This window comes from Manis javanica, chromosome 2 (genome assembly GCF_040802235.1).
Source record: "Manis javanica isolate MJ-LG chromosome 2, MJ_LKY, whole genome shotgun sequence".
Lineage (NCBI taxonomy): Eukaryota > Metazoa > Chordata > Mammalia > Pholidota > Manidae > Manis > Manis javanica.
This window is the reverse complement of record NC_133157.1, coordinates 52,206,716-52,221,302: the sequence shown is the minus strand read 5'-3', so window position 1 is coordinate 52,221,302 and position 14,587 is coordinate 52,206,716. Positions and strand designations below refer to the sequence as shown.

Here is a 14,587-nt window from a genome sequence, read left to right as displayed (position 1 = left end):
GAACTTATGACACAATAACTGTGATGCACCTTAAGCTGGATTAACAGATGTGTAGTATCCAGAATGAGGAAAGTGATCATTATCCTCAAGTTTCTTTTACTTAGCTCCTTTTTAAATACTCATTTCCCCAGCAAAGTAAACTCCATGAAGGCAGGATTGTGTCACAGCTCCTAGCAGAGCCCGTGTGAATGTCAGCCAGCTATCTGCCAAGTGTCCCTGTAGGCACATGTGCCTTGCAAGCAGAAACCCTCCACAGGACTGTGCTGAGGGACTAGGTGAATAAATGGGCCAACAAAGGAGAGAATGGGGGACAGCACTTCTCTTTCCTGGTCAGACCAACCACACCAGGTCCATATGATGTTTTAGACACACTACTGTAAGAGGACCAACTGGAAATGCACCTAGATGCCAACACCCTGGGAGAAAAAGGACTCAAAGCCAGTTCAATAGAAGGGTTCAAGGAAGTGAAGAAGTTTAACTTGCAAGAAAGAAGAGTTAGAGGAAAGCAGAGAAAAGGGAAGAACATGAAAGCTATTTCCAGACGTTTCCCTCCTTTGTTCACTTGGAAAGTTCTGGTTCATCCTTGCAGACAACCTTCTCTGGAACTGCATCCTACTCCCAAATGACACAGAGAAATGCATAATAATGTACATACAGAGAGAATAATAAAACAAATGTTACAAATGCTAACAATGCTAATAAATTTAACAATGGATTAAAGGTATACAATAAGTTCTCTGAATTATTCTCGTAACTTTTTCACTAAGTTTGGAATTACTGCAAAATAAGCTGTTTTTAAAAGATAGCTGAGAAGACCCTGTAACAAAAGGCAGAGACAGGGACCAAATGGAAGAAGCCCCTGGACCCCGGCACATGTGCACCAGCTAAGGCCAGGGGAGAATGCCAAGCCCTCAGGTTCATGGCACACCAACAGGTCTAGCCATCACAAGTGCTTCGGTGGCAGACGTAGCAAGGACAGAGGTCAATGCAAGAACAGTTAATGAGGCCATCGACCAGAGAGCAATACCCAGGACAGGGCTCTTCCCTGCACCCCTTCTCTGGGCTTTGACCTCTTCCACTCCAACAAGAAAACTGGAGTCACTCCAAAAGAGGCTGAAATTTGAACAGATGATGTAATCTTTAGTTTCAACTTTTTTTTTTTCTGTTCTCAATGGGGATCAGAGTTCCAGGGCAAAATGAGAACAGTTGAAAAGAATAAAAGTTCATTTTTGTATAAAATATAAAGCACGCCTCAGACCCTACTCACTAGGAAAATAGAGGGTAGGACTTATTGTCACTTCAGAAAAAAGAAGCTGTCCCCCAACCGATGCTGTCTGTCTTGCCCACAGCCACAGCAAATCTTTGACAGAGCTGGAAACTAAAACCAGAGCCTGTAGCTTTTCAAATTCTTTCCTTAGGCAAAGCACATTGTACTCCTTCACATTATTTAAAGGAAACAACAATGAAATGTTAGATTGGCAAGAGATATGTATGGTTCCTGGTTCATTTTGTTGGTTTTCTTTGTCATTAAAAAATTAAAATCCCTTCCCTATTGGAGGGTTCTCTTATTTCTAACAGAAAACATCTACCTAATCTATTCATTATTGTTTCCCATCACACTACTATAGTGTGATTTAGGAGACAGGGTGCTGAGACACAAGACGGAGGGCTGGGTTTCTGCCCCAGGTGTGCCAGCCACTTGCAAGTGGTGTTACTCTGGACCATTCACTCACCTCTATGGGCCTCAGTGTCCTCATAGGCAAAAACAGAGAAGGGATACAGATCAGAGAAACAGAAAGAAGAATGGTGGTTGCCAGGGGCTGGGGAGAAAGGGGAATGGCAGTTATTGTCAGTGGGTATAGTTTCCATTTCACAAGATAAGAAGTTCCGGAGATGAGTGGTGAGGATGGTTGCACAACAATATAAATGTATTTGATACCACTGAACTGTATGCGTAACCGTAGTTAAGACTGCAAAGTTGATGTGATGTGTATTTTACCACAATAAAAAAATTAGGGGAAAAAAGTACACGCACACACAAAACAAGCTAGAAGAGGGAAAGCAACACCTGCCCTGGCTGCCCCACAAGGTGGCAGGAAATGCATTCCCTTTGTGAAATCACTTTTTAAACTGAAATACACATGGAAGTGGTGCTGATGTTAAGAGAGTTAAGTGGCTGGGGCCAAGAACTCCCCATTAGAAAGACCATGATTCCTTCTCAGCAGTCATGGGTCATTGGCCACTCCAGCAGCTCTTTGTCATTTTCATTATGTCCCTCTAAGCAGGGATGCAGATTATTTTCAGGATGCAGAGGAAATGCAGGTTTTCAGTGTGACACTGAAGGTGGGGAGGGGCGGGGGGGGGGGGGGGGGACTGGTTATCATTTCATTTAAAACATCACAACTTAAAACAAGGAGCAGCAAGAAAGAAATTTTTAGAAAGCAATGCTGAAAACAAGTTTTCCTTTCATTTGGCTCACAGTCCGTAAGAGAAAGAAAAAAATATAGGCTACCCAAAAATCATTTTCTGAGGCTAGATGATGTGTCTCTTCTCTAAGTTCCCTGATCAGAATTTAAAACTCATTGTAATATGATTACTGGTGTACTTTTTGATTGTAGTGAGTAGATTATGAGCTTATTAAGGACAGGAACTCCCTTCCCTCTATTAGCCAAGAGAAGCTCAGTGAGTTTTTGAGGAATGAATGACATTTGTTTTCATTCTGTATCAGCTCCTTTGTGCCAAATTCAGTCTCAATATTTGGCCTTTTATGTCATATATGTAGATCATATGATGTACCAATGAATATATGCACAGAATCCTTCATTCACAAACAAGCAGCTTTCCGTTAATATGAAGACTTTCCCTCAAAACATCTATTAGGTAAGACAAGCAAAACAGGAGGGAAATCATATAAATATTAAACTAATTAAGCTTTAGTTCTTCACCATGTGACTGTTTTCATAGTTGGTGTATGTATATTTTCAGGATGCAGAAGAATATCAAGCAAGTACAAAATATTTTGTTACACTGGATGCTATTACTTATTAAAAAAAAACAAAACAAAAACCTGAGCAAATACTAATGAAAGGTGGCACTGATGCTGTATTTTAGGGCCTGGCTTGCTGGGTCAGGGAAAGGCTCAAATTCTGTTCTATCCTCTAAGAAGATAATGACAATAGCCCCAAATCACAAGAGAAATGCAAGTCTTTAGTTCCTTAATTCCCTGCTTTCTAAAAGACAGTCACCTACAATGACTTGAAATAAGATACTCTATGACTGCTTAATCTAAAACAATCACCAAAGAAATCCATTCATACCACCTGAATGGTCACTAAAGATTTTCCACACCTGTACACTGATGAATAACAAAAGAAAAGTAAACCATGCATGAAATCCATATCAAACTCATGTTCAGGTAATCTGCCCATATATGCAGTTCTCCCCTTTCTAAAAAAAGCCAAAGACCTAAGTGTAAATGTGGTGTTAAAAAGTGGAAAGCAAGTGCAAAATGTAAGGAAGACCTCTGGGCATGAAGGCAAAAAAAACTAAGCATTTTAGTGAATTTACTGCATATTAAAAAAAAAAAGGAAAGGGAGGGGCTACCAAGCTCTCCCAATCAACCTATGGCTAAGGCACAGAGCACAACTTCAAGGAGCACAATGGAGCCATGGCCAGCACTCTGAATGACCTTGGGCAACTGATGTAACCTTTGTGCATCTCATCTTCCTCATATAAAATGGGAGTGACAAAACCAATTATCAAGTTTGTCATTGAAGATACAAACACAGACTTACCGTAGGTACCAGGCCCAACACAGAGGCATTCAAAAAAGATTCTAGTTCATTTCTTCTCCACTAAGACATGAAAATGATGACACAGTAAAAATGTGTTAAACCTCCCTCACTGCTTTTTTTCAGGAAACTATTATAGAGTCCCAAAATGCCCTACCTCATGATAGGCCTCAAGCTTTCTGGTAATCAAATGGGGGAGAGTTCATGCAAAAATGGGATATTAGAAACTACAAGTTGTAAGTGGGTTATTTCCTGTTAAGTCTGTTTACAAGTCACTGGGATGGAAATAAAAACAATTTCTACAAAAATAATGACTGGTATATATCTATATGTGTAAATATTTTATGTGCATATATACAATGTACACATATATATATACATACATTTGTATACACACACACATTATACATTTCTTAACCTAAGCCATAAAAATTGATTTAAGCCATAAATTATTCATAACTTTGGCCAGTCTTAGAGCCTGAAGTATGGGGACATATCATAGGGTTGAGGCACACTCCCCCTCTCCCAGTCTTCACACTCTAGCCAGGGCATCCTGTCTTAATACAAATCCCTGCAATCCTCCCAATGAAAACACTTCAGTGGCTTTCAGCTGCCCTTGCCCCAGTTCCTTGGCACCTGTCTTCCTCTGGCCAGCCTAGCTTCACTAGAACCACAGGCCTCTGGCTAACTATGAAGAGATCATGATGAAAGATATGTCATCCCAAAATATGTCAGTTTGGCATAAAGACTGTTTGGAGCTGAAGGCAATTAGCTCTCTGCCCTACCCCTTTTCTGACTAAGGGCTTATACTTCCTTTTGGAAAGGTGTTTCCCTCTCTTATGCTGGGAAGAGAACTACTCCAGAGATAACTCTTATCACCTGAGATGACCCTTATCTGCATAACAACCTCACTAAACAATCCTTATCTACCATACATTTCCTAGTCACCTTCCCATAACTTACTTTCTTGCCTAAGGGTTTCAACCCTGGGTAAATTCACCATGGATTGGATGAGAACGAGAAATGACAACAGAAGTTCTTGGGGTAAAAGGGTTTATACCTGGCTTTACTCTCACAATAGAAGATCCAGCACTAGGATCATGTCTGCATCCAGCAGTCTGCAGGTCTATAATCCACCCTTGTCTCTGCCTCCACCCAGAGCACTGGGTGAAGCTCTTTATATAGTGACTCAGTCAATAATGGCTCCTTGTCAACAGGGGTGCAAGCATTCGCCAAGTAGTAGGCCAACGACATCTTCAAGTTGTTTAGGGTCAGGTGAGGATCCTGGCCATAGGAACTTCCATTTTCCCCACACTTAACCTCATCCAGAAGTCTAAAACTCCTTTTGTCGAGCGTCTTCTCCACACTTCATGATCCTGTGTTAGGATGGTATATAAGCCCCAAATTCTAACCACATCCTTAAGGTACTTCGTGTGTGTGTGTGTGTGTGTGTGTGTGTGTGTGTGTGTGTGTGTGTGTGTGAACTCCCATGTGTATGTTTACAATTAAACTTGTTCTTTCTCTTGATAACCTGTCATTTGTCATTTAATTTTCACAGCCCCAAGTATTGAACTAAGAAGATAGAGGTAGATAGAGGAGAAAGTCTTTCCTCTCCTACAGTGGTCTCTGGTATCTCAGGCACGTAAATACTTCCTGCTACACCCAACTGCCCCCAGTACCTAGCAGTATCTGACTCCTTCCAGACATCTCATCCTCCAGAAAGCCCTGCCAGGCCAGCACCTTCCTGAACTGCCTGTAAGCCTAACTTAGGTAAGTCATCCCTCATCTTTATCCCCACAGAACCCTGACTTTCTCTATACCACAGTATTTATCCCACTACATCCCAATGACAGAGTTTCTTGTCTGTATTCCCCAATAAACTCTAAGTGACTGAAAGCCATTACATTTGTTTTGTTAAAAAGAAAAAGTGTTAACTAGGCTAGGGAACAGGAAAATCTGGCTACTGACCCCATTGTAACTACTGTATGATCTCTATCCTCACTCTCTCCCCATTCTGTAAATTCAGGGAGTAGTATAAGAATGGCTCCTACAAGCAGTGACTCTGTGGCATCTTACTACGCTGATGGACAGTGACTTCAATGGCATGTGGGGGGGACTTGATAATATGGGTGAATGTAGTAACCATAATATTTTTCTTGTGGAACTTTCATAAGAGTGTATAACAATGATACCTTAATAAAATAAAAAAAAAGAATGGCTCCTAAACATAATTGTCCAGTCACCAGGGAAGCATGTAGTAAATACATTGTTCCCTCTCTGGAGCTCAAATAACTCTGATGAGCTGCCAGATTTGGGAAAGGTCAGGCGGGGCAGAGATTTGAAATCAAGTCATACCTTGGAATGGGTTCTAATTCCTCCACTTCCTTTCAGTGTGACCTAAAGCAAATTATTTAACCTTTCTATACCTCAGTTTACTTGATTGTTACAGCAGAAATAGTAACTCGTTTATAGGACTGAAGCGAAGACTAATGTACACAGAGTACCAACTAGTTGCTGGCCCACTGCAGATGCTCAGTAAATGATAGTGAAATCCCTTCCCCTTCCTATGTTTTCTCATGGTACCCTATCATTTCTCTTCCATGGCCCTTAAAAGCTTCTACAGGGCAAGGTATCTCCATCTTATTCTCCAGCCTGCCCCCAGTGTACAGCATGATGCCCATGACAATAGCCAACATTAGAGTACACACTCGGTAAAAATTTTGTGAATTAATGAATCAATAATAACTGGAATAGACTAAAATAACCAATTTCCCTTCTTTTCACAGACTACACTGTGAGCATCTCCAAAAGCAGGGACTATTTCTTATTTACCGATCTAAAACCAGCAATTAATACAGTGCCTATTTCATGTTAGTTGAACTAATTAAATTATGTTCAAAATCTATTTCCAGCTCAAGCATACCAAGAATCTGTGACTTCAAAAGATCTGGGCAGAATTAATTTCAAGTATTTATATATCCTATACTTCTATAGTTGAAAATTACCACAAATTGTAAAGAAATAATTAGGCAGTGCTCCCCTCACTGCTAAAAATGAGAGCTGATATAAGACCTTATCCCCATCATATCCCAGGAGCCTGGCAAGAGCTTTGCAACAAATGTAAACATTTGTTAAATGAATTAATTAAATGAATGAATGAATGAGTGAGTGAATGTAAGTTCTCTTCAAGACTAGGTAAGGCAGATGCCCTATTTTTAGGAATCCTTCTAACTAAATTCAAAGTTGTTGTATTTAGGTATGACAGAATGTTTAAAAATAAAAACAGCAGATGTTTGATCTGTGGGTGGTAGAGAAGTTTCTTTTTAAAATCTTTGATTTATTCTATGCTGCAGGAAATCAACCAAAATACTGGCACCCACAAATTCATATGTCACCGTAAGTCAAACATTTTCTGCATCTACAAAGATGACTGTTGGTATTTAAAAGTATTTTGACTACTGATCTCTGAACATATCAACTTTTAGAAATTGCTTTAGCTAATATGATTTTAACATAAAGGAATGAGATCAGTAACCAAATGATATCAATCAGCTGACTGAAATAATAAGACTTTCATTTAACAAAGACAAATCAAGCACACATGGAGGTTATGATGGGAACCAAAATTTAACCTCTATCTTTACAATATATTAAAAATGTATTCAGGAATAATTCAGCAAGGATACAGTTCTAGCCTCCAGTGAATACAAAAGGGGGAAAGTGGGACACAATGACTAAGGACAGATGTTTAGACTAAACGGTCTGCGTCATCAGAAAAAATGGCACCAGTTCAAATGCACAGTTAGCAAAGGGTGGTCATGCAAAGGTTACTTTCTGGTAACTCCCACTTACTGTAATCTGCTCCAGAGAGACAGGCTGAAGCTGACATAGTGCTTCCCAGCGAGAGCTGAAGTCTATGACTATCAACCTCCCTCTTCTGGGAACATGCCACTGCACTTAATCTTTCCTTAAGGTTTTAATCACCCTAACAAAACCAAACACTATGAGAAGCCAGCAAATGACCTAAGACAAACACAATGAATCCACAGTTAGCCGTCATCATCCCTCCATTGTTCTGCAGCCCCACGCACACGTTGCAGTGATAAACCAGCTATGGCATCCAGAGCAGCCTACTTCCTCTGCAGCAGTGAGCTTCGCTGTTTACTCTGACTGCAGCACTCACCTCAAGGAAGTTTTAGAAAACGAGGGTAGAGGGAGAGGAGAGCCTCGGCAGGCTTACATGAAGCCTTTAATGAAGACCAAGTTAACTAACAAAAACAACTGCAGGTCTCCAGTGAAATTTAAGTCTGATTTTTAAAATTGATCATACCTTTCCTTAAATCAAATCCTCACAGATCTAAAGAGAACATTGCAATCATACCCCAAGAACAGCTAAAAAAAAAAATGCATCATACTCACAGATTTAGAGCAGCTGTAACTCTGGAGAAATAAATCTAGCCCCACTGTGGAGATGCCTTTCCAGATTTTTGAGAATCCAACAAAAAGAAGAGACAATCCTCAATTTCAAAGCAACAAAAAGCCTCAATTTCTGTTTTACTTCTTGGTCTCCAGTGAGACTCTCAATTAATGGGCACAAGAAAAGAAGTTGCCAAAGCAGCTGACAGCATCCTAGAGCTTCCTGGAGCAGAATTTAAGACCTGTCAGTTAAAGTGGCAGCTTTTCTCACTGCCGGGGCTGATGCTTCTGCAGGAAGGGATGCCGGGAGATTTTTTCCCGTTCTCTGCTGCAGCCTAATTGTAATCCATCACTGTTTAATTATCCTAGGGAAACAGACAAGGCAAACACAAATGGCCGGGATTTATGAACTCTACAATGTCTTAATGACTTTTCACTTCATCTAAGGATTCACCTCCATCTAAAGAGGGCCAACTGAGGAATAAAATGAATTCCCTCTTTTAAGGAAAATGTAAGAGCAGACAAATTATTCCCATGTTGGAGTTAGATCTTATAACTCATGGACTTTATAAAACACTAAATAAGAGAAAATCCAGTTCTTTTAAGTTTTTAATCCATCAGCTGAATGCACAAAAGTTATATTAGCAAAGTGAATTAAATACATATAACAGTCACACCAGCATCGTTCTAAACAGCACTTGAAAATTATTTTTAGATAAACAATATTTGAACTGGTTTTCATGAAATTAAAAAAAATGTGGGTTTCGAGATGGTCAGTGACTTTGCAACTTTCTTGTCTTGCCTTAAATACTCTTCCACTTACTAGAACTGAACCATTCTTATGATGGGGCTCACCACTTAATCTGATTATAAAAGTATCACGCAACATGTTCTGATGTTTCCTGATTACAAAGTAATAAACTCCTTGGAGAGAACTGGAGAACAAAGAAAAAAATTAAGACTAGCCATAATCTCATAACCCAGAGATGACCACTGTTAATATTTTGCATAAATCTCTCAGCCTTCTTCCTCCAAACATATACATACACATTTCCCTTTAATACTGTTGTTTTACATGCTGTATACTACCTTTTACACACAGCATTATATTCTGATTATTTACACGTAAATGTGACCGATTTCTAAAAGTGCTCCAAAAAAGCATATACAATGATAGCCATATCAACATGTTTGTGTACCTACTATGTGCTGGCTTGGGGATACAGTACTGAGCAGAGCACACATAGTCCCAGCACCCTTGGAGCTCTCAGTCCAGCAGAGAAGCTGGATATTCACCAATTGATAGCAAATATGATAGGTACTGTTCTTCAAAGAAGAACCACAGGACGCTTCAGAAAGAGGTGAGAGACTTGGTCTGGTGAAGGTCAGGATTTCTCAAGAACAGCAAGCTCAATGGCACAATTATTAGTATATTAGTATTTCACATCTATATTTTCCCATCAACATAAATATCCTTAATGTAATATTCTTTTTTCTGCTATCAAAAGGAACTTAAAGTGCAGCTATTTTTTTTTCAATAATGTGTAATGTGTAAGAGAACAAGTGATCTAACTTGTACTTGAACATAACCCTGGAGAGATTGCAAAACATAAACCACCCAGGTAATCCCAGGTATCCCTAAAATGGTGAGCCACCACATGTTTCTAAGAAATCTTCAAGCTAAAATTAACTTAGCCATGCTCAGAATCTCAAAATGGCTAAGGGACTCCTTTGAGGATGTGGGAAGAAATATGACAATTTGACATGGAACTGACATGACCACGTGACACAATCTAAGAGAAACACACACCCCAAACATCCAACTAAGCCACATAGATTCTCTGAGAGCTCCAAGGGTGCTGGGACTATGTGTGCTCTGCTCAGTACTGTATCCCCAAGCCAGCACATAGTAGGTACACAAACATGTTGATATGGCTATCATTGTATATGCTTTTTTGGAGCACTTTTAGAAATCGGTCACATTTACGTGTAAATAATCAGAATATAATGCTGTGTGTAAAGGGTAGTATACAGCATGTAAAACAACAGTATTAAAGGGTAATTCCACCAATCCCCAACAAATAATTGTGTGTGTGTGTGTGTGCATTGCTCTACCATAAGTGCTATTTTTAGCTGTGTTAAAATAGATATTGGCCCCAAAAGATATCAAAGACCAAATCCCTAGAACCTATGAACCTTACATGAGAAAAGAGACTTTGCAAGTGTAATTAAATTAAGGATAGTGAGATAGGGAGATTATCCTGGATTGTCTGAGTATGCTCTAAAAGCAATCGCAAATATCCTTATAATGGGGAGGTAGAAAGATATTTGATCCAGAAGGCAGAAGGTGTGACCATGGAAACAGAGCAATTTGAAAATACGGTGCTACTGGCTTTGAAGTTGCAGGAAGGGGCCATGAGCCAAATATAAGAAAAGCATCTCCAGAGCCTGGAAATAGGCAAGAAAATGGATTCTCCCTGGAGTCTCCCAAGGGAGCAGAGTCATTGCAACATCTTGGCTCTGACTCAGCGAAACACATTTTGGGCTTTTGATCTCGAGGACTAGAAGAGAATAAATTTGTGTTGCTTAAGCCACCAAATTTGTGGCAATTTGTTACAGCAACCATAAGAAACTAATAGTAGCCTTACTGACCTATATTACTTCTTTTCATTATTTGCATAACCTTTGCCAATTTTTCCATCAAAATGTTCTCTTTCTTGATCTGTTTTTTGGGATTAACCGTCTTTCATAAATGCTCAATTTTTTTCCCCAGTTAATTATCTTTTAACTGGGTTTATGAGGGTTTTGTCCTAATGGTCAAAACTATCACTCTTTTTTCCTATTGGTGCCAGGCTTAAAACATACTTTCCAAACCAAACAACACAGAATTGTTTTTCTTCGTTTGCTTTTAATACTTACACAATAAAATCTCCCATTGTCTTTTTCTTTATGATTAGGAACCATGTAAAATAAAGCTGTACATCCTACACCCATATCCCTCCACACTCCAGCCCCTGGACCAGCAGACTTGGATGGAGAACAAGCATCAAGGAGGGAGACTGGAGACTTCCTGGTGTCCCCCTACCTTACCCTTGCTCCCTTTGTCAACTCTATCCCTCCAAACTAATTGAATATCTGATGTAGAAAATGTACTCAATAAACATTTATTAAAGCCATACAATACAGGTATGCTCACTTGTATCCCTGGTCTGATGAGGTGGGTCTCAGATGTGGGAAAATGGTCAAGGATACCAGATACTCTTATTTCTCAACTATGTGTTATATTAATAAAATGTTTTCTTTTCTTTCTCACTTTTAAAAAAAATGATTTTATACTGTGAGGTAGACATTGTGAGGCTGCGTGAAAATAGCTAGATCAAAATTCCTTGTACCTTGGGACAAATAGTGGCCTTACAAAAATAGCAGTGCTCCCTATATAACCTAGTACATTAGGTATTTGGTATATATATTACATTACATCTGCTTCATACTTTGCAGTTTTATAAGATGTTTTCAAATAAATTCTTTCATAAGTTAAAGACACATATTAAAGAATAATTTATTTACTTACACTGAATTGCCTGAAAAGGCACCTTACACTATTTCAACAACTAAGTTCTACTGAAAATGTAGGATCCATCTATGTATCTAAACAATAAAATTGTACTGAGATAATGAAAATGCACTTTTAAAATATATATGCCTCAGCAGACTCACAGAACCCAAGAACTGACTAACAGTTACCAAAGGGAAAGGGACTGGGGAGGATGGCTGGGAAGGGAGGGGTAAGGGGGAAAAGGGGGCATTATGATTAGCACACATAATGTAGTGGGGGTGGAACATGGGAAAGGCAGTATATACAGAGAAGACAAGTAATGATTCTATAGCATCTTACTATGCTGATGGACAGTGACTGTAATGGGGTATGTGGTGGGGATTTGCTAATAGGGGGATCCTAGTAACCATAACGTTGTTCATGTAATTGTACATTAACAATACCAAATATATGTATGTGTGTGTGTGTATGTGTTTTAAATAGTCAATCATAGAATTAATTTTCTTGTAGCAACTGCACAGAATTATTTTACACAAAGCAAACAGTGCCTTGTGGTGTAATTTCTTTTAAATTGGGGCCAAAATTTTCAAATGGCAAAGAATCTCTTTAGTTAATGGTGGTCACACAGAATTTTATACACACACACCTTTTTATTTAACTGTATAAAAGTAGAGTCAAGCTACCCTTGCAAAAAACTTTCTTAACTGCCAAACATATAGAAACCAAAGCTTATAACTGTATTGCCTACAGGGGAGACCAAAACTATGCTGACACCTCTAACAATGCTGATTCATCTGTGCTACATGGAGCTTTACCAGATTTTGAATTCTAGTTATAACAGTCTTCTTACAGGTAATAATAATAATAATAATAAAAGCTTCATGCTGGTTTGGACACTTTCGTTCTGGACAATAAAAATAAACAACACAATTACTTTACACAATAACAAAAGCCATACACAAATCCCCTAATATCTCTTCAGTTTTAGGTAATTTCAGAGTTCTTCAGATTTGTTAGTGGCTACGTCTTCAGACTATTTATTAAACAAGGGTGATATATGATATTGAACTATACATTATTCTTAAATGTTCCTAGTGCAAAGCACTGAAGTATCTCCTTTGGGCATGTTTTATTCAATTTAGGTTGTTATTATCTTTAATGAGATGGATAAAAGTATCAGAAAACCAGGCAGATAAAAGATGAAGAAAAGCTAACAAAAAAGGCAGTGAAGCTCACTATATCCACTAAGAGTCTGACAGCTCATTTACATAAACTTCTGACAAAAGGTGAGTCAGCCCATGATTGAGAAATGGCAAAGGAGACCCCTGGATAGTGTTCACTGTGCCCAAACAACTGGCTATTACTTAATTATGTATGTATTGGGGTTGATTAACACCACCAGCTGTAATCATTAAAATAAAAAGTATTCATCCTAAAATATCCTTTAACTCACACTCCCTTTGAACAACCATAGCAATTATCATTGTGCTCTGTACTTAGTAAGTTCTCAATAAATGGTGGTTGGATAAAGAAGATAAACAAATGGGTGAGGAGTAACCTATTTACATGGAGTCATTAAGAGCAGAGGACATAGAAGCTGACAGCTGAGGATGACCAGGAAGAAGCCCTGGAAAGAATGCGAGGACGTCACTCCAGTCAGAGATACCACCATGCTCAAATCTAGAGCAGCAAAGGGCTTGCCCATCAAAAAACCGAAAGAGCCATTGGGCAGTGAATGAGGTGGAGATGCTGTACACGAAGTGGAAGCACTTTGTGGGGGCCTGACCACCGCAAGTCTATGGACCAAGGTAGATTGGGGTCTCCACCCTCAGAGGCATGCAAACTTATAGACAGATTTAAGCAAGGGAGTGACATCGTACAATTTAAAATCTAAAAGGATCACTGTGTCCTGATTCAAACAAACATGCTGTTAAAAAATAAATTATGAGACAGGTAGGGAAATGTGAACACTGACAGGATATCTGATGAGTATCGTTAATGTTTTAGATGGGATAACAGTTTCATGATGTTTCTAAAAAAGAGCCCTTTTGTATTTGTGTACTAAATTACAGATAAAACGGTGCCATCTGAGGCATACAGATTAGATAAGAGATCTGTATCAATGTTGATTTCTTGACCTTAACATCTGAATGGCAGTTGTATAAGAGAAGGTCTTTGTTTTTAGGAAGTACATATTGTAATTTTTTAGGGGTAGAAATAAATTATAACATCTAGGATATGATTCCAAGTAACCCAGGGGTGGATTATAGGTAAAATAAGATCGGCCCTAAGATGACAACTGCTGAAGGTAAGTGATAAGAAGAGTTCAGTCCACTCTCCTCTCTACTGTTTGAATATGTTTGAAACTTTTCACATGAAAACTCATTTTAAATAAAATTCAGTTTAAAATAACTTTGGCTGCTGTGTGGAAATGAGTGGGATGTGCGTGGAAAGGTGAAAGGAGGCAGAACAGAGGAAGCAAGAAAACACAGCAGGCAGCCCTTAAAGTAATCCAGGCAAAACCTGGGAGCATCTTGAGCTGATGTAAGAGAGAAGAGACAGAGAAAAGTGCACAGATGGGAAACACAATTTGGAGGCAGAAATCATGAGACAAGGTACCATGAAAGGTAAAGGAAAGGAAAGGAATCAAAGGTGTCTCCCAAGCATCTGGCTTGAGCAAGGGGGTAGAGACAGAGAAGACAGGGAGAGGAAAGGTTTCAGATGCACAAGGGAGCTGGCTATCAGGAATTCAGTTTCCGACATGTGAAACTTCCAAGCAGGTGATCAAAGAAGCAATGATTGGACCTATTTCCCATTACTACTA

The 14,587-nt window shown here is 39.1% G+C and overlaps 1 protein-coding gene across 5 annotated transcripts in view; it reads right to left on the bottom strand.

Annotated features, from left to right (window-relative positions):
* The window catches only part of TTC39B (tetratricopeptide repeat domain 39B), a 125,768-nt gene that overhangs the window by 73,289 nt on the left and 37,892 nt on the right, over positions 1–14,587 (bottom strand). Inside the window, exon 1 of one of the 5 annotated variants that reach the window (XM_037018648.2) lies at positions 8,211–9,255. The exons of the other annotated variants lie outside the window; for them this stretch is intronic. The gene's annotated coding sequence lies outside the window, so the exon portion shown is untranslated. Of the gene's footprint in view, positions 1–8,210; positions 9,256–14,587 lie in introns of those variants that run through there. 5 annotated transcript variants of the gene reach the window in all.